Source organism: Strix aluco, chromosome 4, assembly GCF_031877795.1.
Source record: "Strix aluco isolate bStrAlu1 chromosome 4, bStrAlu1.hap1, whole genome shotgun sequence".
Taxonomy (NCBI): domain Eukaryota; kingdom Metazoa; phylum Chordata; class Aves; order Strigiformes; family Strigidae; genus Strix; species Strix aluco.
In genome coordinates, this window is record NC_133934.1 from 121,207,449 (window position 1) to 121,232,291 (window position 24,843).

Below are 24,843 nucleotides of genomic sequence, written 5' to 3' on the forward strand. Positions count from 1 at the left end.
AATATATATAAAACTCCACTAATGTGTATAGGTCTTTTACTTTTGTTTCTTTGTGTACATATCTCAATGCAGCTTTAGAGCAATGATTTCATTTGAGGATTAGCTGAATTGGGCATCCAAGTGTCAAACAGAAAGTAAGAAGGAGAAAGTGGGAGATAGAAAAGGTAAAGCAGAGATGAACCTTAGCTGAAATTCTGCTCCTGATGCAGGCAATGGGAGGTTCATTCTGTATGTGGGGCTTCATTTAATATAAAAGCCACCCACTCCTGTCAGCCTCCTGCAGCTTTGAAGGCTTCTTCATTTTCTCATACATAATAAAACAGGCTTGTCCTTTAGGGAGAAAAAAATTATTAAAAAAATGACCTCATCCGTGAAGAAGGCTATGGCTGTCTAATTCAGAGGGGGAAAGTGCAGAAATCCAGACTAGCTCTGTGACAGTAAGGAACAGTTGGAAAAACCCATCTGTCTCCAGCACTGAGCCCTTAAGTGAAGCAAAGATGAATGAGAAATACCTGTGCCCAAAGTTAAATGCCTGGAATTCGGTTTCCTTGCTGGAGAGGGCAAGCGAGAAAGCAGACTTAGATTCTACTCATTCCACAATACTGATATTTTTCTTTATTTCTTTTTTCTTCTTGAGTGGGACAGAAGCTTAGCTCATGACCAACCTGAAGCTAGAAAGCATTAAGTCATTTCCACCTTTGGGTGGGATCATTTTCACATAGAGTGGCTGGTGGTTGTCCCTCTCCCTTTCAGATAAGAGTTTCTGTAAGAATGATATCCTCTTGGCAAGTCCCAGCCAAAGGCATGCCAGCGGCAACTGGACCGGGGCTTGTCAGCAAAAAGTCCCATTTTTCTCACTACTGCAAGACATTGAGAAGTCTCCTTGCTGCCTAATGCCTCAGTTTGCCAATGAAAAACAATATGAGTAATGTTCTTACTTCCCTTAGCACAGGACTTACATGTTGTAGAAAGATGGTATTTTCACGGCATGCTGCTTGTATCTTGACTTCTATTCCTTTTTAAAATTTGGTAGCTGTCTTTTTTTAAAAAAATTTTTCTTTTTCACTGATTTCAAGATTTTTAATGTTGAGTTCTTTTGGGGGTGATAGTGCCATCAGCGTTAATATAGTGCTTTGCACTCTGTGTCTTTTCCTATCTTATTCAAAGCAGATTTTCTTCCTTTTTCTCCCTCCTTAGTGCTTTATCTGTGATTCTGAGTTATGTTCCCTCATTCTTCTTATCTCCAGTTTATAATATCTACTTTTCTGTATGTTTTCCCAGTATTTTGACTTTCCTGTATTTTCCTTACTTCTACTTTATTTTTCAGTTTTAGCTTTTTTCCTCTGCCCCGAGTTTTATCACAGTCTCTTTTCCTTCTCTTTCAAAGCTCCATTTCATCAATAACTGTACTGAGAGAAGAAAAAAAAGTTGACATCAAACTCAGCAGAGTTTTTTTAAGAACTTGTTTCGCTGTAACAGTTATGCTCATTACGTATCTGTAACTATTTGCAGTGGAGGCAGGAACAACCCTTTGCTGGCTTTATCTTCTTCCAACGAGTTTAAATGGTCTTTGTTAATTTCTCTGTGCACAGATTAGCTTGTTGTGTCATTGTTTTGCTGTCCCCTGTGTGTCCTTTAATCCGTGGCATGTTTATAACTTCTGAGTTAAAATTACTTGACAAGGAACAGTTGAATGAGTATGAAATAATACCATTTAATCTCTGGTTTTTGGGTGGGAGGTGAGGGAAGTAAACGGACTCCTTCCTGACATTGCAAAATAGTCCTTCTGAATGATGAACGGCTTTTCCTCAGCTTTCTATGTGGGCTTCATATCTCCACCCCAGAGTAATTTAAAAGGCTCTGTAATGAATCCTGGAGTATGAATTTGCTTTAAAAGCTTGACTAGCTCTGCTGCTCTGGCTGTCTGCTGTGGTTTTAGAATACACAGATTTCTGAACTAGATGCTACTTGGGAAAGATGTATCTCTAGGAAAGGACCTTGACATACACCACATTTTTCAGCACATTCTTTTGTAATGTTTTTTGTTTAAAGTAGTGAATATTCTGGCTCCTCTGAAGTTTAAAACTAAAAGCTTGGTGATTCTTTAAAATGTATTTTAATTATTTTATTCTGCCTACTGACAATGCAGCTCCCAAGAGCATTCCGTTTGAGAAAGAAGCCCTGGACTGGGCCCTAAGCAATTCACTACAGCATGCTCTTATTTAGTTCAAGGCACCCCTTGCTCCCTGTTTTGCTCATTCCTATTGTGAGTCACCTATAGCCAGCTCCTCTCTTGCACACTCAGTGATCAGGGGCAGTCCGGGCTTTTCCTAAATGCCAGCTCCTCCGACCTCTTCAGTGAGAACACCACCACCACCAAATCAAAAATTTTGTCCCTTATCTGCCTTATTCAAATCCCCTCTATGACGGTAGTTTCCCCCGAGCATCCCCACTCACAGGAGACGCAATGTTTGGAGCTCACTGCTGACCTGTAAGATATTCTTAAAGATACTCCTTGATACAGCCTGTCCTCTTGGCCATTCATCTTTCATCACCAGGCATTTGCCAGACAAAAAAACGTCTTAATTACCAGAGTCTTAATTTCATCTTAATTTTGACCTGGAACTTTCACCTTCTGAAAACTCATCAGCAAAACAGTGTCTTCAAGTTTTTTCAAGCTACATAAAGATGTAGGCACATACTCATTCAGCTCTTTCCTTTTAAGTTCTGCTCCTTTGACAAGCTACTTTAGGAAGGTCTAACTGTACATGATAAGGCCGTAAATCTGATGCACAGATGGTCCAATCGTCTTTGTAATTATTGTATTGCGCCATTAGGTACACAAGGGTTTCATTTGTTTAAGATATATTTTTCTTGTAATTGGAATCTGTCATGGCAGGTTGGCTTGTCTGTTTGCTGGTGGACAAAATGTTTGTGTAACAGGTTTACTGGGATAGGCTGAGCTCAGTGAAGAGTATTTTTCCCCCATTTTCCAATAAAAAATAAGTCATGTGTAATATATGGTACTGTTGGCTGACCTAGTGTCATAATAAAGATAGTATTGTCCATTGAGAGAAGCATTCTGTGTGAGGTTAGTGATTTGTTTTTAGAACGAGTTTCCTATTAACATTAAATAGAGAATTAGTAATTATTTATAAACTGTTCATTTAAACCCACAATGAAACATTCCCACTTGCTTAGGGTAGAAGATAACATGGCTTCTACAAAAAGATAGTAAAAAAATACCGCTTAATCATTTGGCTAAACAAAAGCCCATATCCGTTTTTGTCAATTCCTGAAATTTAATTAAAACACAGAGGTTGATTCCAAACCAAACCAAACCAATGCCTAATTATCACAAGTGTTAATTACAAGTCTTGCTTTAACTGAATGACTAATAGAACAGAATGGCAAACGCCTTCCCAACAGCAACAGATTTACTGACAAATGAAGCAGGATGCAAATTGAGGGCATCTTCTAGCCTTTGAAATCCTGCTTTACCTCTGCTGTGAATAATAAGTGGGAATTGTATTAAGCCCATATTGGGGTTTGTTTATCAAGAAATTCTGCTTTCTGTTTGAGGCCATGAAAACAGAAAATGAAAATAGGGTAAATACCTTAATCCATGAATCCTTTTCTCTCCAATGGCATATTTTAAATACATGAATATAGCATAAAGCAGGAAGTCAGCCTGCTGGGTGTATACTTCCAGACAGCTACTGAAATCAAGTTGAAAGTAAAATCCAGGTTTCAGATGTGAGTACTCCTGGAAGGCCGACATTTATAAAGAGCTCATAATTGGAAGTGGTTTTAGACAGCTGTTAATGCCAAAACAGTGCCTGTTGTCAGAAACCGTGTTCTCTTCACATTCAGGGAAACTCACTAAATTGCAGTCACAGTAATGACAAATGTTATAGGTTTTCATTTTTGAACTATAAAGATGAGGGGTTTTGTTGCCATTCTTCCTGTTGGCTATATAGAAAGCTGACCTACTGTTTTGCTCCATTCCAGGGAGTTGATGTGAATCATGGCATAAAATTTCAAATCATCTAGGAAACTTTATATTGATTTAGGGACAAAGGAATCAAAAAATACTCTTACAATAACTGAGACATTTATTTGCAAAGGTGTGAAGGAATAAGGATTGCTCAGAGACCAAAGAGGATTTTAGTGGGTCATGGTTTCACACACTCTGTCCCAAGGCTTGGAAATATTAACCATCTACCTAATTTTGTGTTCTTGACATACTCTGTGAAGGTAACAGAACTGTGAACAACCAGAAAGGCAATTGCAAACAAAGCAGTTTTGTAAGATTGGAGGTTATGATCCAAAGATCCTTTCTACTTCCCTAATTTGATTCATCTGTGCATCTCTGTATCTGACTTTTAATCCATTTATTTTTGTTTCCTGTCCCAGATGATCAGATTATGTTGCAAGCTTTAAATTCTCCAAGTTTAAATTACAATTATTGTAATTTAAAATTACTCCCTACATATTCACAGTTATTTCTGTAGTATAGAATAAGGAAGAATTCTTGTATTTCCCCTTAGAAAAAGTACATTTTCAGGTGAAACTGATGAATTTAAAGATAATAGTCATAGTACAGTGACATTTTACATTCATATTACTACCTGAATTTCTGTACCTCAGAGTGTTTTGCAAACATTAGTAAGTTCAACCTTGAGCTTCCCGTGGAGCATGGATTATTATCACCATTTTACAGACACAGTAAGATGGAGGACTGAGTTACCCTAAATCTACACAGTAAATCAGCAAATAAATGTCTATAAAGGAAATGTGTTGACTCAAAGTCCAGTTACTGTAGATACAGGCTTTTAGAGCATCCTGTCCTGTGCTGTAAAATCGGTTCCGTTCTTTGCTGCAGTGGACTGGATGGCATATATCAAAATGATGGTTCTGCTGGAAGTCAGCTGCCTGATTGTCTACCAAAATCTGGAGGGCTTGTTTTGAAAGAAGGAAAAGCAACACTAGTGATTTCATTTGTTTTTGATGATTACTAGCAACAACATCAGACCACCCTCACCTTAAGATTAGAAAAATACAATTCTTCTGAGAAGAACTATGCTATGACTTGGTCAGGTTTGGGTCTGTGTTGGCTTCCTTGCACTCCTTATTGCTTCTTTGCTACTGTGAGAAGTAAAACATTGATTTCTTTCTGGGTGTTTTCTCACCAGGAGCCTGGTGCTGGGCATAGCAGATCTATCTGGGAGCTGGTAATTTCCATTTTTATGACAACTGTTGCAAAGAATAGCCTGCTTTTTCTTTTTCTTTTTCTTTTTTTTTTTTTTAATCTTGTGATATTAAGTTCCAGATATTCTATGCTAAACATGCAATTTCAAGTCTTAATCCGAGAGGCACCATTGGGAATTGCAGAGTGCTCTCCTCAATGGGAGCGGGATTGGTACATCAGCCCCCTGGTGTGTTAGAGCATTACATCAGCTACTTATCGGCAGCATTTTTGTACTGTTTGTATTCAGATGAGATTAAGTCCCAGTATGATTTTATTCTAGCCTCCTCTAAATTAGATTAGTGCAAATCAATTGAATCTTTCTTTCAAAGAGGCAATTTGTTGCAGATATCTTGTAGGATCTACCATTGAAATGGGATCAGTTGATACAGCATTCAACAAGGTTGATCAGCTGTACTGAAAAGAAGTGGTTTGGTATTCATTAAAAAATGTATTGCTTCTGTAGCTGATGAAATTCCTTTTTGAGTAAGACACTACGTCTGACAGGAGTAGTCCAAAGCAACATTTATTATTTACTGGTGTTGGGTATTCGTTTTGGAGAAAAGCTGAGTTGGAAATCATGCAAGCATCTGTTACATAGTTAGATTAGATAATGTAAATGTTTAGAAAATGCAAATGAAGCTCACGATAATTAGTAATGATGCTTTTCTACTTTTATTAATAAGGTAATGCTTCTGGCAATTACATTTAAATTTCATATGAAGGTTCAAAGCACTGGAACAATTTCCTATTTAAGAATAGCAGAATTCAGGGTGAACTTGCTTAGCAATGTGTACCAGGGGCTTCTTACAGAACTAGAAAATACTTGTCTCTGTCTCTCATCACAGAACCATTGTCTTGTATTGATGTGTCTGATTCTGGCAAGAAGGAGAACCATATATAATTGTGAATGATTGTGTAGGGTTTGTATACAAAGGCTCTTGTAATAACATTTTGAAATAAAAGACAGCCCTCTGTGTGTTTCTTTTAGGATATGCAAACATATAAAGCCACATCTGTCCTGTGTAGGGGGAAAGAACTGAACAACTGTCAATTTAAAGCAACCTTGTTATGGCATAATTCTTAATTTAAATGTACATTTGCAAAAGTAAGCCCTTTCTGAAGTGTCTAGGACCTGCTCAGGGTTGACATCTAAGTCTGTGTGGTTGGCATAAAATAGTCCAAAATCCTGGCAGAGGCACAGAAAGGAAAGAACACTGAATGTTAACAAAGGCTTCATTAATATTGATGTGTAATTCACATGGCAGCAAAAAGCTGCATTATTAGCTACTATTGTTATTGTTTTGGCATTAATATTCAATGAGGATGTGTGGGTATTGAAATTCCCTGACTTCTGGGTACCCCAGTGGTCCAATAATAATAACAAAAACCATGCTAGAGTTAGTGGGAGCCTGGTGCTATCTATGTGGTACTCAAGCTCTACTTTGTTTTATGAAGGTTTCTGAGCTCATACTGATGTCTCTTGTGAAATGGAGGGCACCTAGACTTTGTTCTGCCTTCAGAAGGCTCCTGCATCTACAGATGAAGGTAGTAACTCTCCTCTACAGCTCTACACTGGATCTCTGCTGGAGAGAACTGTCACATGAGGTAATTTTATATGTGATTATCTGAAAACAACCCACCCTCTTTTCTCCTAGGAAACCATTTATGTGCTACCAAATCAAATAGCAGTCCTTGTTTCAACTTCAATTATAAATAAGTTGATTTTTTTGAAGATGTGCACTAGTAAAAAACCCCATTCACACTAAGCTTTTCTTGAATCAAGTATTTGCTCATCTGAATTGGCTGTCTAAATGTGTGAATAGGGAATCACTTTACCGTTTGTATATATAGATGATATTGTGATGCAGTATTTGTGCACATATGCAGGCTGTGATCTATTGAGACACATGGAATATAACTTTAGCCATGAAAGTAATTGCATTGACATCAGTGGGACTAACTACTGTGCATAAAGGCAAATATATATATGAAGTCCTTGCAGGCTGAAGGCCTCAGTGTGTGACTTAAAGGCTCCATTTTTCAAAGACTTAACTGAGGCTGTATTCTGACTGTATCAATACAGTGCTTTTCCACTGAATTCTCACCATCTTTCTAAAACAGAATTTCATTTAAAAAACAAGAAACTCTATGAGTCTTGAAAAGCACACTGTCCAGAAACAAACCATACATTTCTGGAGATCTTAATTTATTTATGTGTTTATTTAAAAAAATGCAAATCTAAGACGTTTCAAAGAAATCAGCAGGTGCATTGGCCTTACAGCATGCTACAAATAGGTAGATGCAGTCCTGTATATTTAGCTTTCCCTAGATATTATTGGTAGCTACAGAAACTAAATATATCCTTGTTTCAACAATTTATAGAGACAAAAATTTCTTGTCTTCTCCCTGTGACAGTTGCCAAAACACAAGCAGACAGTCCTCTCCTCCTCTTCACACCACCGTTTTCATGGCTGAATGTCAAGCTTAGTGCACTCCAGTGAATTCCAAGGTACAAACCAAACCTCTACTGAAACCACAGTCTCAGAGATGGACTGTGACTATACTGCAACCTGACTGTCATCTCCCATGCCTGTTCCACAGTGCTGGTGGATTTAGATATCTCTTTTCATCCTTTTTTTAAGACCAGTGCTTCAAATTCTGACAGTGTTTCCCTACTAGGCAACCCTGAATTGTTCCCTTACTGGTTACTGCAGAATAGTCTAGGGACTCAACAGTTTTAGGTCCCGCTCTCTTGTACCACTTCTGCCTACTCCCAGCCACGAGTGGGTGCAGTACTAACAAAGAGGTCTGGTGGCATGCAGGCTAATTAGAATGAGGAATATCAGTCTTTTGGTATGATGTGTTGTCAAGCTAGTGCTTTAGTGAACTGCTCTAATGCTACGTACACAACCTGAGGTGAGGCATCGGAGCTAAACCAGAGATCTTTGCTGGCACTTTCCCTCCCATAGGCAGTTTTCAGAAATTAGTCAGCAGCTGGGGATGGGAAAGGAGTTGGGATGCATTATCAGATGTATTTTGAAAAGTTTTCTTTAGTGCTTCCATGCCATTCATAATTCATGTTGAATAATACTATTTGTACTGTGCCACCAGCTGCTTGTTGTTTTATAGCAGTGTCATTAGCTCACTACTAGAAAATGACAATGAACACTAAATACAGCTGGGGTGTTAGTGTAGTAACATAATGCATAGAAAGGGATTGAGATCAAGTGAATATGTAGAAGCACTTGCTCCAGGATATCCTAAACAATTAATGGTATCCTGGAGGGCCTTATTCTACCTTTGACTAATAAAACACTTAAGCCTTGTTGCAAGTTCTGAACATTTAAGAAGACAATCTGCACTTCTTCTCACCTTCAAGACTCTGTATACGTGTTCAGTATTTGCTTTTCTTATCCTGCATCTCAGCCATCACCAACACTTCTTCAGTAACAGACTTATTTTCATTTTTTGACTCAGCTTATATCGGCTGATGAATCTTCCCATGTTGGTTTTCACCACACAGAAGACTTGCTCTTCTCTCTCTGCAGATAATTGATGAAAACCATCTGAAAATGAAAAATGGGCAGATAGTTACACTGTTTATTAGCATGACCATGTCCTACCTCAGTCTGTTTTGTCCCCAGCTGGTCCTCCACTCTGCTTTACGTCTGTATCCAAGTTCCAACAAGGTATTTTCAAAGTCATGCCAAGACAGGCTTCACCATGCCTTCCTGATTTTAACCTCTCAGCACTGACTACACTTCCCATGTGGATTGTTATTTCCCCATCTCCAAGGTTATAAATAAAGCTGTCCTTACTGCTCTATGTCAATACTATCCTTGGTTTTAGATAGAGCACTTCTATTTGCATGAGAGGTGGTTTTTTCTTAAAAAAACAATTTTGCAATATTTTTTAATGATGCAGTGTGACCCCATATGCTAATGTCTGGGTAGTGGTGGTCCCTAGTAGTTTGCTCTGAAATGAATGCTACCCAGCCTAGTAGTTTGTGCAAAATTGAGCTGATGATAAGTCCATTTATCCTTCTGCATTCCCAGCTGAGATTCTCAATGCCCTCTTTTAATCAGAATGTAAAGTGAGTGACATGTAATCAGGGAAGATTTTTAGAGAACAGTAAGATGCTTGTCGTTTTACTTGTGCACTTAACATGGTTTCATTTTTTTCACCAAATAACAATGGCACTCACAAGTGTAAGGAGCTACCAGGGAACACTCAGCCAGGCTGTCTAGTGATGAGCAGGACATTTTGCTGGAGCAAATTTGCAGTATTTCTCTATAGCAGCAGATTGACTATAACTTGGTGTAGTCACCTGGCACTCTGGGGCCATCGAGAGCTCATTGCTATCCATATGTTCTTTTGTTCCCAATAGTTAGAAGTTTAAAAGTGTTTTACAGGGTAATGGCTACTTCTGTTGCCATCTCACTTTAGGAGTCTGATTTTTAAGCCCTTTTGGTATTCAATGCCAAGAGGTGAATGTGTACTAATACCCTGTATTTGAACTGTGAAAAGGAATGTGGTCCCTTGGATGGAAAGAAAGGGTTTCAGCACTCTCCTGGAAAAGTAACAAATCTTCAGAGATAACCATCCTTCAGAGCTGCATACCTCAATCTTCTGAAGGCTCATAGGTGCAAAACGGGTGTTACAGAGATCAGAGAGGAAAGGGAAAGGGGAGGTCTGGACAGAGGGTTCAGGAAAGGGATACCAGTGACTTGACTGGGATCTGCTCCCATGCTGCACAGGCTCCTCCGTGATGGTTGAGGGTCAGTGAGCACTGTCTCAGCTTTCATGATCTCTGTAGGTTTGTTTCATCCCAGAGGGATTCAGGTTACCCAGAAATCCATATGGTGGCCCTGACGTGGGAACGGCATAACACTTGTTGGATAGCTTTAGCTTTGCCACCAGTGTGGTCTGCTTGTCCTTGCTAGGAGATGTATAGTGTGTATCACAGGTAAAAGCAACAAAACAACAACAAAGGCAGATTTGCAGTAAACAACATGTATCATTGTTTCTTTCTTGAAAAATGGCAGGCACCTCCTAGACTTTTAAAGATACAGTGCACAGTAGGGAAAATCACAGCATTTTCATGAGACACATGAATTGGGGTCTGGATTTATGAAAGCAATTGTTGTGTTGTGCTTTCTTCAAAACTTATTTTCAATGTGTTTCACAAATGCTGTATAATTTTAGTCTATGCAGCTCATTTTCCCCATCGACCAAACTGTAGATGTATGAAACAGCATATTACAAGGAATCATACTTAAACCTATCAATATTTCCCAGTGAACCTATATATTAATTCAAATTAGATCTCCTACTGGTTTAATTCTGTACACTCCCAATACATCATGTATTATAAAAGATACATACCAAAGATGTTGTTAAACCAATCACTATCATTTTTCACTTGACATATTGCATTTATATTTTTGATAAGACTTTGTATCATCTGCCTATTTTCTAGAGCTTTAAGACATACATAAATAAAATACGTAATATCTCAGGAATCTATATTTTTCATATATAATTTGAAACTTTAAAAATATTTCAATGTTCTGATTAACTTTTTATGCCTTTTTGAATCTTGGCATATGTGTGAAGGTCTGGTAAGAAGAAATTAAAATAGTTCACTTAGAACTAATACTTCTCCTTTAGATGTCTGGAGACTGGAATTATTTGAAAGATCATGTTTCCTTCCTGGGAAAAAGACAGTAGAACATATAGTTGCTGATTTCAGTGTATAAAGGAAAAATACCCCTTTTCCTGATTGGCCAAATGACTTAGGAGCTTAAAATATAATTTAAAATCAGCCAGATGTAGTTAGTGTTCAACAAGTAGTATATTTCAAAAGAAGATTTCCAAAGAGTTTAAGATTGCTTAGTTAGTATTTGTCTAACTTTAGGTATACTGCCTATAGGCATGTAAGTACTTTAGGATGTCTCACAGCAGCTCTTTTTGAAGGACATGTCTGCTCAATACACTTCTGTGGAAACCTTGGCTGTATTGGCATTTATAAGACTACAAAAGGAACATGATCCAGGTAAAGCAAATCAAGGAAGACAAAATCAGACAAAAACATATGTACATGATGCTGCATAAAACTTTCAACATTATTTTTCAACATGTTTTCCCCCATCAAAGTCAACCTTTATCTTCTCTTTTCAATATTTTATGATTCTTGGTTATTTATCTCCTTGCTCACTGTAGTAAACCTTCTTTCCATTTTCTTATGTTTAGAGGTTGGAAAGATACTGAGGATTGAACTGAGATCTCATCAGTCATAAGGCAGTGCCATACTCTTACCAGATCAACTAATGAGTTAGTGCATAGAGTGGTTCTGTGTGAATCTCTGCAGAGATACAGGACAATACCATCCTGTGTAGTTACACTGTGAATTCTGTTAAACAATATAAAAAATGTTGTGGTACTGTCAGGTATGTATCACAGATTTTCTAAACTTGATGTGGCTTTCTGCCTTTAGATAAAGGAAAGTGGAAGTGCAGGAGAATGAAGGGCCAAGGAGGACAAAAATTAAAGAGGATTTGATTTGCAAGCAGGAATTGAAAAGCCAATAAAAGCTGTTCAGAAATCCAAAGACAGAGAGGACAGACAGCAAGTGACAAGTTTTTAACAGTAGACAGATTTTATGGCAAAGAAGCAAAGCATTTCTGTGTTTAACTGTGCTTACAATTAATCAACTTTTAATTCTGTTCATTAAGCTTCTTTATTATGAAGCAGTGCATTATAGTCACAAAGGAGTGGATTTGATTAAAAGCTGAAGTGGGGCAATTCAGAAATAGTACTGCCATGTAACAAAGCTAGGCAAGATTCACACACAGGGGTTCTCCCACATTAAATCTAATAGAGATGCTCCTTCTTTATCAGATCAGAATTTGGCTCTAGTACCTTCTTATTTGTCTTACATATATGTGTGGTATATGTGTTTATGTGTGTTTAGAAAACTACATAGCATAGTTTCACACAGAGTTACAGCTGTTTTCCCTGTTGCAAAACAGCTCAGGTGGCAATGTGATGGTATTACGTTTTTGTGATGTATGAACAGTTTTAGTTACCCCAACACAGACATGTAATGGGGCAATTCTCTCAAGGTTTTTTACAGCAGGAAATTTCCTGCTTCAAGGAGTAATTTCTGAAGCATTTCCCTTTCATTAAAGACAGTTGGCATGTGAATTTTCTTAATGCTTAATTCCGTTTTCACTAAATTAAAAAAAACCCAAACAAACCTGGACTGAGTGTATGTGTTGACTTTCCTCACACAAAGGTGTGACTAGCTTGCTTTGAGAGCCATTTGCAACTTGTAATAAAGAATTTGCTGAGATGTTAAGGCAAGGCAAAGTATTTTATTGATTCTTGATCCTATAATTAATCTGAATCCAAGCCCAGCCAGTACCTCTTTCCATTCCTGTTGGATGTGTTAAACTCATCAGACAGCTTTGATTGCTTGTAACCTTAATGCCTCTTGACTTGTTTCAGAGTTGTCCTACAGACTTGGTTCTTCTCATCGACAATGAAAAGATCATGAAAACACACAGCAACCGCTTCACCTTGTGACACACACATTTATTTGTCTATTATCTAGAGAAAATTGTACATGGTAAATCTCCAAAGCTGATCATGGATTTTCTTTTCAAGTGCGTGTTCCGTGCTGTGTAGGATGAGGGACTGGGCATTTTTTTAGGACCTGTTTCAAATCCTGTTCACTTCTCGAGGAACTTTCTTTCAAGTGAATGTTGCAATTAAGAATGCACTTGGATGTATGAAGCCAAACATAGAGTCTGGCCTCGGGAAATCCATGGCTCTCGTTTCCTCTAGATCCCTTGGGAAAATGTGCCTGTTGTGAAATCTTAATGATGTCCTGCCTTTAGGAATTGCTCCTGCTGCCTTTCTCTCACTTATATAATTACATCTGCTCTGTTGCAATCTGTAATGAACAATATTCAGGACAGGCCAAAACTTGTTTGCCTTATTGACACAAACAGTCTGACAGAAAGCCCTGAGATTATTCATGTCAATGAACTCAGCAGGGTGTAGCCCACTCTCTCACTGCTGTAGCACTCAATTTTGGGGAATATTCACACTGTTTCACAGATTTGTGCGTGTCTAACTAGTGAGGAGCATTCTCTGAGTGCACAGACATATTTCTCCATGTACTTCACACTTAGTGAGTTCAGTTTGCTGGCCAGAAGATGCTGTTATTTGCTAAAAAATTATTTTCTAATTCAAAACCTGACTTTGTATCATGTCTTCAGATGGTAGTAACGGTCTTTCAAATAGTTCTGAAAAGGCAGGATCAAATCTCTGTTCTTTTGAGTTCAGAGTAAAGTCAAACATGTATCTCTGCTGGCCCAGGACAACGCTGTCATGGCAAGTCAGTGGAGGCAGCTGCTGGCTGTGGATTGCTAAATATTGAGATGTGTAATGAAGTGGACTGGCTCCAGCAAAAGCTCAGGAGGCTTGACCACTCCACCTAGTACAGTCATACTCCTAACCCAGGGATGTTTCCATCCCTATCATTTTGTTAATTCTTGACTGACTGGGCTGTCCGAGTTTTGACAGGACTCTCTTTCCAGAGAATTTTGGTTAGAGTCAAGAAAGTATGATCAAAACTTGTTCATTTCCAACAAATGGAAATGTAGTAGGAAATACGTCTTTCAACCAGTTTTACTACTTGCTGTATGCTTTGAAACTGGCCCCTTAAAGCCTGATTCTTCTTCCAGTTCAACAACATTTAAGCATTGGCATTTTTTGCTTCTATAGTTCAAAGCTATAAGGACTTTAAAGTTAGCTTAGACTTTTTTCTGATTTTAGAAACCTATGTCTTATTATATATGCTATAATATAAGGGATTGCATGTCTTTTATCCACGTTGGATGCAATATGGGTTGGCACCATACTGCCAAGACATCTGGGAAGAACTGGTTCTCAGGGAAATCCCTTTTCTTCTTGAACAACCAGACAAGCCTTCATGAGGGCTTGGGACATCTAAGGATCAGAGTGTAATACCTGATATAAGAACTAAGGAATAGTAGGAAGATTTAACAACATGGCCATTAAAAGATCAATATTTTTTCATGACAAATTATTATTATATATTATTATTATAATTTGTCATGAAAAAAGTAGTGGGAAATTGCCTTTGTTCAACTCAAGTAAGAGGACCTGGAGTTGGCATTAGCACTGATGACTGTTCAAACATAATCTTTCTTTTAACATGGGTAAAAATCACACAAAAATAATGACATAGAAATTATTTTAGGGCTGAATTGTTCATCAGGATATATGGGATATTCAGTGTTCATGAAACCTCTTTCCTTGGATTTGTACCAAGAAAGTAGAAGCAGGAATGGTAAACTATGAACACCTAGTTTATCCTTTGAGATCAGGGTGGTAAAGTTAGTTAAAGTGTTGTTATGGAACAATTTCCCCCCTCCCTAAATTACTGAAAAAAAAATAGGAACATGAACACACAAAGAACAAAACATGGAATAAGATTTCCCTATAACTCCTTTCCCTCCTTTCCCCCAGGACAAAAATGAAAACCACTTTAGAGGGAATTCTTATATTTATATGAAATAAGGGAATTTTTTTTCTTCTACCATCTAATTTCCAATGAATAAGAATTACTTTCATGCTATGTCAGAGTCAGACGGGATTTTAGTTGAATTTACCCTGAGCTATATAAGCATTAGAAAGTGAAACCTTTTTTCCATAGATATGAGTCTGTTTAAGGCTTGTATATTACAGTTTGCCTTATTGCATCTCATGGATTGAAGCCTAAGGCTCTGTAAGTGAGTTGCCCAAAACTGAAGGACCCTTACAAGCTTTGACAACCAGCAACCTGCATTAACAAATGATGTGGATGTTTCATTTGAAGTGGGAAGAATAAAGAACATTGCTTTAAGTCAGTGAGGAAAATGAAAGACTTAATATAAGTTGAGTACAAAAGATGAGTCCAAACCTGATTTCTTTCTGTAAGAATAATTAAAAGGAGGTACTCTAAAAAAGGTGCACTCTTTAACAAGTTCCTTCTTCAAGTGTTTTTCATTTATTTTCTCAATTTCTTCTCCTCTCTCAGCACACATTGATCCACTGACTGCTACTTTCATTAGTAGTTAAAATAATGTAGTCTGACCAGGACACTTTTGCTGAGAATCAGACTTGGTAGACTGTGAACTGGTTTTGCATGGTGGTCACTTGGAAAAGTGATGTGCCTGTTTTCCTGTAAGATATTTGTACAGTGGGAGATGTTCAAAACTGTAGCTGTTGAGACATAAGACTTCTACAGAAGTTTTTGAACACCTTCAGTATTTGTCATGATTTTCACACAAGCTGAATACCCAACTACTTGCTTACTTGCATTCTCTGCAGTCAGCATCTCTGAAAACTGCATGAGATTTTGATATGTCCAGCTATAATCCTATAGGTCTTATGGTGCAAAACCTGAACTCCATCCTCAGTGACACTCAAAAGGTATGTAGCTGTCCATGCAGGAAGTGTATGAGGTACTAATTTCTCAGGGAGAAAGCAGGGAGATGGAATATAAGGTTTTGTAAAATACAGAAGTTTTGAGGAAAGAGGTGTATCAATCATCAAAATGGACCAACACACAAGAAGTAGAAGATGAATAAGGTGCCCCTCTGAGACTGCAGAATAATCAGGTTTGGTTCATATACCATGAACTATGAAATGTGGTCACTGGTTGGTATTATCTAACAATTATTTTGATAAAATGATGTTTTCTGTAAGGAAAACAGCTACACAGTGGGAAACATATATTGCTCTTATTTTAAGGAATCCCATGATTCTGTTTTATATCAACTCTTTAATCACTCCTGCTGTAATGAACTCCACTCTAGAAGTCGCTGGAGCCAGGGAAGAATTTCTGATTTTTAAGTGGAGTGGCAGAGCTCTCTATATAACAATACAAGATACAGTTCTTCACAGCCCTTTGTGACAAACCTCCATTTTGTCTTGAGGTCTTTTTTCATGAGAAGCATGAGACATGAAATTGTTCTTGTGTTCCTGGGAAGCACAAATAATCGTCAAAATTTATGTTTTTAGCAAAAGGAGCTGACAAACTGCCATAAGCACAACTAGTCTCTGAGGCCCCGACAACTCAAGAGAGGGAGAGTTTTCAGGACAGAAGACCCTTGTCAGGCAGCAGAAGACCTGCTTGTGTTTAGCTATCATGACCCAGGATACGGAGAACTGTATGTAATGAATGTGTGCCAGGATAATAAATTCCTCTGAACATTCGTTTTGAGGTATAATTTAATCCCCCACTTTTTTTATTGGAGCAGATTTTTAAAATACATTTAGAAATATATAGGTATAGATAAATGCTGAGGATGATATTCAAAAGGAGCCAGGTGCCAAACTTGAATATGGTAGGTGTTAAGGATTGATGTACTTTTTTTAGGCTCCTGAGAACTACTAAAACTCTGACTTTTTGGACTAGGCTGTGCACCAACTGAAGCCAACTACAGCATGGATCCAGAACTGTACCCTCCTGGTTTAATCATAACCAGGTAGCAGTGGATGGAAAAAGGCTAGCAGTAAAAAGTAGTGTTCAAGCTTCAGTCATGTAATTCCTGTGGTTTTTAATGACTCATAAAAGTTTATCTTAGTTTGTAGTGCAGGGAGAACCCAAATATACAACAGCAAAGTACATTGCCCTCAGTTCATTCTTTATCATCCCCCTGAAAATCGCTTCTGACTCCCAGCATCTCACAGACCTTATCCAATGTTTTTGCATGGTACAACTGCTTCTCATCTCCTGTTCTCTGCCTTTGGATGATCTTGTGTATCTTCTTTCTATAAACCTTTTTTCTGTATTTATCTTTGATGTCACTGGCTACTGTGGCTTCTAGCAGTGCTAATTTATGTGGCTGAGTATTGGGGGAAATGGGTTTTTGCATGATTTTGCCTATATGGCTTAGATGTGGTTAGTTTGTTTTACCTTCCAGAATGATGGTTTGGAAGCAACTTCTAGAGAAGAAATTCCTCTACACATTTAGGTATGGATCTGTACCTCAAATTAAGAACTTTTCTTCTGCCTAAATCCAGCTGATTTTTTTCACTAGATATGAAAAATGGCTATTGATAAACTTAACGGATTCTTTTTTTTTTTCTTTTGCAGTATCACAGCAATAAAAATGCTGTATTTTGTTTATTATTCAGGATTATTTTATCAAGTGAGAAGGAAAAGCTTTTAGGTACTAGCTTGATTTTGTTTAGATCACATAAGTTTTCACCTCAACTATCAACAGCAAAAATGTCCTTTCTTTAAAAAAATATTTTGATATTTATCAGTTCCCATTGTGTAGTATTATTTCCCATTCTACACTGTAGTTTAAAGGTCAATGATGAAGTCATCTGAGATTTAGTCATTCTAATGTTCTGGTACTTTAATTTGACAAAATGTTTAAGAGTTTGTAGTTGTTGAATACCATGAGAAAATGAATTTGAGTTTTGGTCTATTTCCATGTTCAGAATGGGGTTTTGGTTGTTTGATTTTTGTTTTGTTTTGGTTTGGTTTGGTTTTATGCTTCCCGGTTGGATTTGGAATGGCAAAAGGAATTTTAGAGCATTCTGAAAATTCAGAAAATATTTTGGTGGGATTTTTTTCAAACTATTTTGTGAGCTCATGAACTGCTGAAACAACCTAATATTCTACATTCCTATTTCCTTTTAGATAATGATAGAGGTCTTTTTCAGACAAACTCACACTCTTGGGGAAAAAACCCCATTGAAAATGGGAAATACAGGATATTTCAACCATCTCCTTATATTCCCACTGATGTTCATAGAAGATGCATACCTAAATTCGAGATTTTTATATTAATCTTAAGCTTTGTTCCCTTAGACCTAGTACCTAACTATAAAAATTTAAGAACTCTTCAGCCAATCTAAGAAAAGCCAGAGAAGAATCAATTGCTGGAAACTGAAGCCAGATAAATTTAGATTAAATGTATTTTTTTTTAACTATCAGTATGACTAATTGTTGGAATATGCTCCTGGGACAGACAGATTCTCCATTTTCCAACATTTTCAGTCTGAGGTAAAAGATCTTTTGAGAATCTCTGTTTTAGCTGGGTATAAGTTATTTCTTAGATAATTACTAGTTCTTTGGTTTAGTAACTGGATAAAATCTGATGGCAGGGATGGTCAAGCCACATAATAAGCCCTTCTGGCCTCAAACACTCTGAGTCTTGGAAAAAAAAAAAAAGCACATAGAGCTGTGCAGATGAAAGATCTTATGTAGGTTAAGACACAGCTAGGTTTACAACTGTCTTTTGATTGTGTCTTACTAATACTGGTAACAGGAGATGCTGCTGCCACATATTGGTCTCAAACAAGCATTTATATTGGTACAGCAACTGTTTTTGTATTCTGTACAATGAAAACAAACTCTGGTTTTCTCTTTATTTCCAAGGTCTTCTGTGTCTTGTGTTTCACTTACTTAGAGGACTTTCCCTCACTGTCCTCTGATCTCTCTGATGCTCTGAATTGTGCTCCCATCACCCATGATGCTGCTGATCTGTCCTCTGATCTACTCAGCCACGACTGGCTCAGTGGCAGGACTTTCAGAGGCTGCCTTCACTGTTTCCTTCAATTGTATGTTTTCCAAAGATGTCTCAACAAAACTTCTAGATGTTTCATTAAGAACAGGGCAAAACCCAAAGCCCTATTGCACCTTTCCCAAAGTTTCAGCTAGTCCTGCAGTTTACCCCAGGTAACGATGAACAGTGCTAAAATTGGTAAGCTTGCCCCAGTTTCTGTGCCCTGCTATCCTGCATTGTTTCTGTTCACTTGCCATTGCTTCTTTTTAGGATGTTATCATCTTCTATGCTTTTGCTGACAGGGGGAATGAATTGCATGTAACCAAGAGCAGTCTTTTTTTTTTTTTTTTTTTCTCATCAGCTAAGCATGGGGGAATAAATGAATCTATGAGTGAGTTTGAATTTATTTCCCAAACATTTATATTTTTTATGATACTACTTCATTTAAAATCACTATAACAATTGTGCAGGATTACTAGAATGCTATGATTAAGAGAAAGTTAGCAGGATTTCTTTTCCTTTACCTTGTTCATCTTTTACTTTAGATAGCTCAGCAGAGCTCATTACCATAATGAGGTTTTCATGCTAGTTTTGTTACTGTAGAATTGCTGGCATGCCGTGCCCTGGGATAAGAGCAAGCAGCCTATAGGCTCTCCAGTTCTTTTAGCAACCATTTGATATCATTCTGCAATGTTCTGAGAGGTTTGTTACTCAAAGCCACATCTCATTTGCTAGGTCAGGTGAGGTAGATAGCAAACCTTTAATTCTTTCCACATCAGCTGGTAAAGGAGAAAGAAGAGATGACGTAATTTACTGAAACTCTGATGTTTAATTATGCTTGTAAGAACAGCCGTGCCATCCTGTTGTGCTATGAAATGAGAATGCTGTCTGCTAGGCAGCACAGTTCACACATGCCAGACCAGCTTTTGATCTTATTTATGCCAGTCTGCATCCAGATTCCCTTTCTTGGCTTTATTGATGCTCCCTAAATGTAGACTAAGAGCTGAATTTGAAACATTCCTGCATCTAGAAAGTAACTTTCAGCCTATGTTTTAAAAGTACAGATCTTTTCTTCTTGAGAAGCATTATGGGTGTAATTCCTCTTGCCTAACTTCTGTCATTTACAAGCAAGTGTCTAGCAGAAAATGATTGTTAAGGATCTATTCCCAGATTGAGCTGCAGACACAGCACTCTGCTAACAATTGTACCACCCATTCAGTTTCTCTTATAGTTGTCAATGACTTTTACATCAACCCATTTTCTCTATTACCAGTGTTAGTTCTCCTGCAGTAGAAGGCATTAGCATATTCAAAGCATCTCCTTTTATTGTTTATAAGATGACCTTAACAAAACCTCCAATCCTAAATATAAAGCAATGGCTGAAAGAGCTTACTAAACAACTAAGGATCATTGCAACAGATACTACAAATACTTTAATTCACTGTTTAGAGCTACTTTGTTGTCTTCAAATGCTTCTTTTTTAAGAGTAAAATAGGTCTGATTGTCTTCTGTTGATGCTTTTACATCGATAAACCATAACTGAATACAATTACCAATTTACTGAATGTGAGTGAGGAGAAAGCACAGGTTGTCTATATTTAAAACAGGAGAATTCTTTTCATTTGTAAAGCTAAAATGAGTCTCCTATTTGACATGATTTATAGCAGTGAGGGCAGGTCTGATAACCACCCAGGTTCAGTCTATAGCTCCTTGAATGGATAGATTATTATCTTCTTTTATTAAATTCATGCATGGCTTGCTGTTGAAGCTGTATATTAAAAGGAAAACAAATACTGTATAGCTATATCCTGCTATCAATTCAATGAATAGACTTCCTACCATGCCTGATCAATGGAGAATTTGGTGTGAAATCGATGTCCAGCTCTGGCCCACAGCAGTCAGTTCTCCTGAGAACAGTATATCCATGTTAATGTCACATTCAAATAAGAGCAAATTCCTATTACCCTGAAAATCAGTGAACCCTTTACTGTTGATTTAGAGGTGGGATGGCTGTGAGGGGCAAAGCCCTGACACTTTGAGTAGAGTTTAAAAGGCTGTTATTCTCTCTATCCTTAAAGGTATGACAACTTTGGTTTTGCAATTTGACAGAGAGCTGAAAACAGCTGCATCACAGACCTGTTCCTCTATGAAGTCAGGCAAAAGAAACAGGCTTTCTACCCTGTTGATAATTTTACAGTATCTGCTTTACTTGCTGACTGTAAAAGGTTTTTCTTTTTTTAGATCCATACATCTAACAACACCTTTGCTAAAACTATTTTTTATAAGGGGCTGGAGGGACTTGCAATGTTTACGTGTCAATATCTGCTTCATTTCTTTTCTGGCCACATGCACCCAGCCTGAATAGAAACCATGGCACCAGATGCAAACTTTCAGCCCTCCATTTATTTTGACAGGTTGCATCAGTGATAGATACATTACATCATTCCTTAGGCTGTTCATTTCCTGCCTGGGAGGAGTGGAGCAGATAGGACTGCAGGGAAACGACTAATAGTCAGCTGGAATATCTTCCGCACATCTTCTGTTTCAAGTGACAACCTAGCCAGACTTGTACAGATGTCATTCTTGGGACTGTAGCAGTACAGGTCACAGGAATATTGGAAGAGCTGACACATCAGCAGTGAAAACTTGGCTTTCTAGGCCTTCGGCTATAATATTAAACAGATTTCTTAGGCCCCTAAAATTAGCTAATTATATATATATCTATATATATCTATGTGTGGCCTTTCCATTATTCACTAGCACTCTGGTGTTCAAAGCACTACTGTGTGGGTTGAGTTGATTATGGTCCTGTAGATTTCAAATGCTCTAAGAATATATTTAAACAGCAGTAATCACGGGACTGTGTTCAGTGACTTGGAAAGATAAAAACTTCATGGGGGAAAAAAGAGGAGAGACACAGTGTTAAACTACTGCCTTGAGGGTGTTGGAAATAACTAACAATCAGCTTTAATGGCAAAAGCTTGAAACCCTGGTGGTATTATTCAATATTCCAGGTAGCACAGGAGACAGCAGTGAAGTTTTAATTATCATCATTTAAATATATAGCCAATATTCAATATATTGTGCTTTCTTCTTTAGCAGTGCAAGCTTAAAGAACCTCCCCAGCAGATTCTCCACCTCTATCCTTCCCCCTGTTTCTTGACATGTAAATATGAAGGCTTAGGAAGGTTGTGACCAAAGCTGGATGTGGTGTTCGGTTGCTTTAGTGCATCTCTGCTTCCCTCTGGATGCAGAAGCAGTGAGGATAAAAAGGGTGGGAGTGGTTCAGGCAAAAGAGAATAGAGAAAGAAGAAAAGCAGAAACACTGAAATGAAAGCAGGCTTTAAGTGAATAAACCCGCAAAACAGAAGAAAGGACAACAGTGAAATAGCCAAAGGAAAATACAATAAAGGTTTTCAGTAAACATGATTGTGACCTTGGGTCTAGAAAGGGCATACAACGCAATGTCCAGTGCCTTTGACATCCCCCATCCACACCACGTGCTGCGGTGTCCTGCTAATGAGCCCCATTTTTGGGTAAAGCCATTCAAAGCCTCATGCTTGATTAGTTGGTTGCCTTTGACACTGCTGATCATGAGGTACTGCTGACCTGATGGTGTGGCCATACAAAATGATAGGCAGCTGCTCCTCCCCTTCCTCAAGGTCCGTGACAAAAGAAATCCCACAGGACTCGCCACTCTTATTTGATGTCCATGCTCAACAATTAAGGGACACTGAGAGCAAGGAATATGGCAAAGAAAGGGGTCTCTTGAGTCATCAAGTCTGGTCCTTTGCTATTACAGATCTCCTCCTTGTGTCATTCCTTTCACAGACTGATGAAGGACTGGCTTAAAACTACTTGTTTTCCCCTCCTGCTCCAAACAGAAAGCTCTTCCAGAATCGAACTCTTCTGAAGATTAGCAAGTCCAGCCCGAGGACATTTCTGGTTAGTCTCTGCTCATTAGTTCTTGTGACAACATTTTCCTTTAGCTTAATTACCTCATCTTCCTCCTCTGACATTTACCTCACTAATATGTTTACAGAGAACAAATTATCTCTCCTCTCAGGCTTTCTTTGGCTGAGTTAACCAACATATACCTTTTTAGTTTCATCTCCTAATTTAGACTCTCCATTCTGTTGTATACCATTTAAATTACTTTATTTTGACTAAGGTTGAGGAGAGCTCTATGTAGATCTCACCAGTGCTTCACAGGGTAATACTGCATCTTCTGGAAATACTGTCTTTTATACATTTGTGGCCAATATAGTAATCTCGGTCCCAGCTGCTACATTTTTAACTTCTATATTGTTTCTTTGTTGTTAGGAATAACAAAAACAGTTTGTTTTCCTTTGCATTTCTAGCTCTGACTCAGACTCACTTTGGCAGTTATCACCTCCTCTATAGTGGGATCAAATCAACACTACATTTTGATTTCTAAGACTAGTGTTCTTATGCCTTTTGAGTTGATTTTTAAGTACATAAGAAATAGATCTCAGCTGCAGTTCATCTGGCCTGAGGCTGTGTCTCCAGCAGTGGAGGCTGGAGATGCTGTTTAGGGTGAGCACTGGATCCTGCCATCTTCTGCAGTCTGTGTCCTGCTAAACCTTTTCCAGATTTACTGTTAGGGATGTTAGAAGGTATGTCCTTGCCTAGACATTTTTGTATCCACTCATGGTCCTGTCTATGGTCCATAAATTCTTCTAATCCTTCTCTCACCCTGCTGACACCTCTGCTTCCACAACCTCCCATGTAGCAGCTTCGACAAGTTTAGTGTCCCAGTGCAAAAGATGTCCTTGCTGTCTTTCATCTCTTTTCTATTGATACGCTGTGAGTTTCACTGAACATCCCCTAGCCCTCGTACTACAGATAAGGGTGAACAGGCTCTGCATTCAGCTTATTCACCACCTTCATGACTTTGAAATCCTTGATTACATCCCCCTCGGCCTTCCCTTTCCCAAACTCAGAGTCCCAGCTTTTTTCATCTCTCCCTTGAACATTTCCCTGCCTGATGTTACATTTTCTGTAACTCCATGACACCCTTCTAGAAACGCAGGACTACACCAGTTGTAGCACCTGGTACTCAGTATGAGGACTCACCACTGACTCCCTTTGTGTTGTTCTCAGTAACTCACTTCAGGATGCCCAGGATTGTCTTGGTGTTTTTGGCTGCTGCTGCACACTGAGCTGATGATTTTGAAGATTAACCTTAAACTGATTCACCCAGTTAAACTAGATCAATCAAACCTGAATACATCTATACATTTTCTCCTCTGTGCTTTGTTTGCCTGTTCCAGGTATCTTTGATACATTTGATATGTTCCCTCAGCCTGCAAATTCTTGAGCTCACCTGTTTCATTAATTTCAGTCACTCTTTCACTTTTTTCCTCAGTGTTAACTCCTTTGGAAAATAAGAACTTGGCAGCCTTATTTGGTTTAGCTGTCCGTTAACTTAAATTGAATTATATCTTACAGTTATTCATGCGTCATTATGCACTTTTGTTATATAAAGAGGAGAAACTACTGCACCTGCCCATCTGATGGTTGTCTGGTGTTTAGTGTATTTTGTTTCTCTTACAATCTGGCAGTAAATTGCTTCTTGGGCAAAGCTAAGAAGTGCTCAAGACAACTTAGAGTAAGAAAATGTGTATCAAGAGAAGAACAAATGTATATCAGAGTACAAGTACCAGAGCCCCAACGTAAAATGAACATACTACGAGCAGGGAGTTCACCACAACAAGCCCTAAATACTGGAATACCCAAGGTCAGTTAAGAAGCCTCCTTCTTATTTGGCACTGTTGACTTCATCCTACAGAGCAGATTCACTTTTGGGCATGCAAGTATTTACAAACAACCTCTCTTTCCTCCCATCAGCATCAGATCTCATCCATGTCTTTCCCTTCCCCAGGTCTTGCTTCTGCTTTTGCTGCTCCTTCCATGCCCACTTTCTTCACCAGCAACATAAATGCCTGTCAGCATTATTGTTTTCCTACTGCC

The 24,843-nt window shown here is 38.2% G+C and overlaps 1 long non-coding RNA gene across 1 annotated transcript in view; it reads left to right on the top strand.

Moving 5' to 3' along the window:
• The first annotated feature begins 6,723 nt into the window (after positions 1–6,723).
• Positions 6,724–24,843, top strand: part of LOC141922444 (uncharacterized) — a 53,992-nt gene continuing 35,872 nt past the window's right edge. The window contains exon 1 of the long non-coding RNA XR_012622986.1: positions 6,724–6,856. This is a non-coding gene — a long non-coding RNA (uncharacterized LOC141922444). The remainder of the gene's footprint in view (positions 6,857–24,843) is intronic.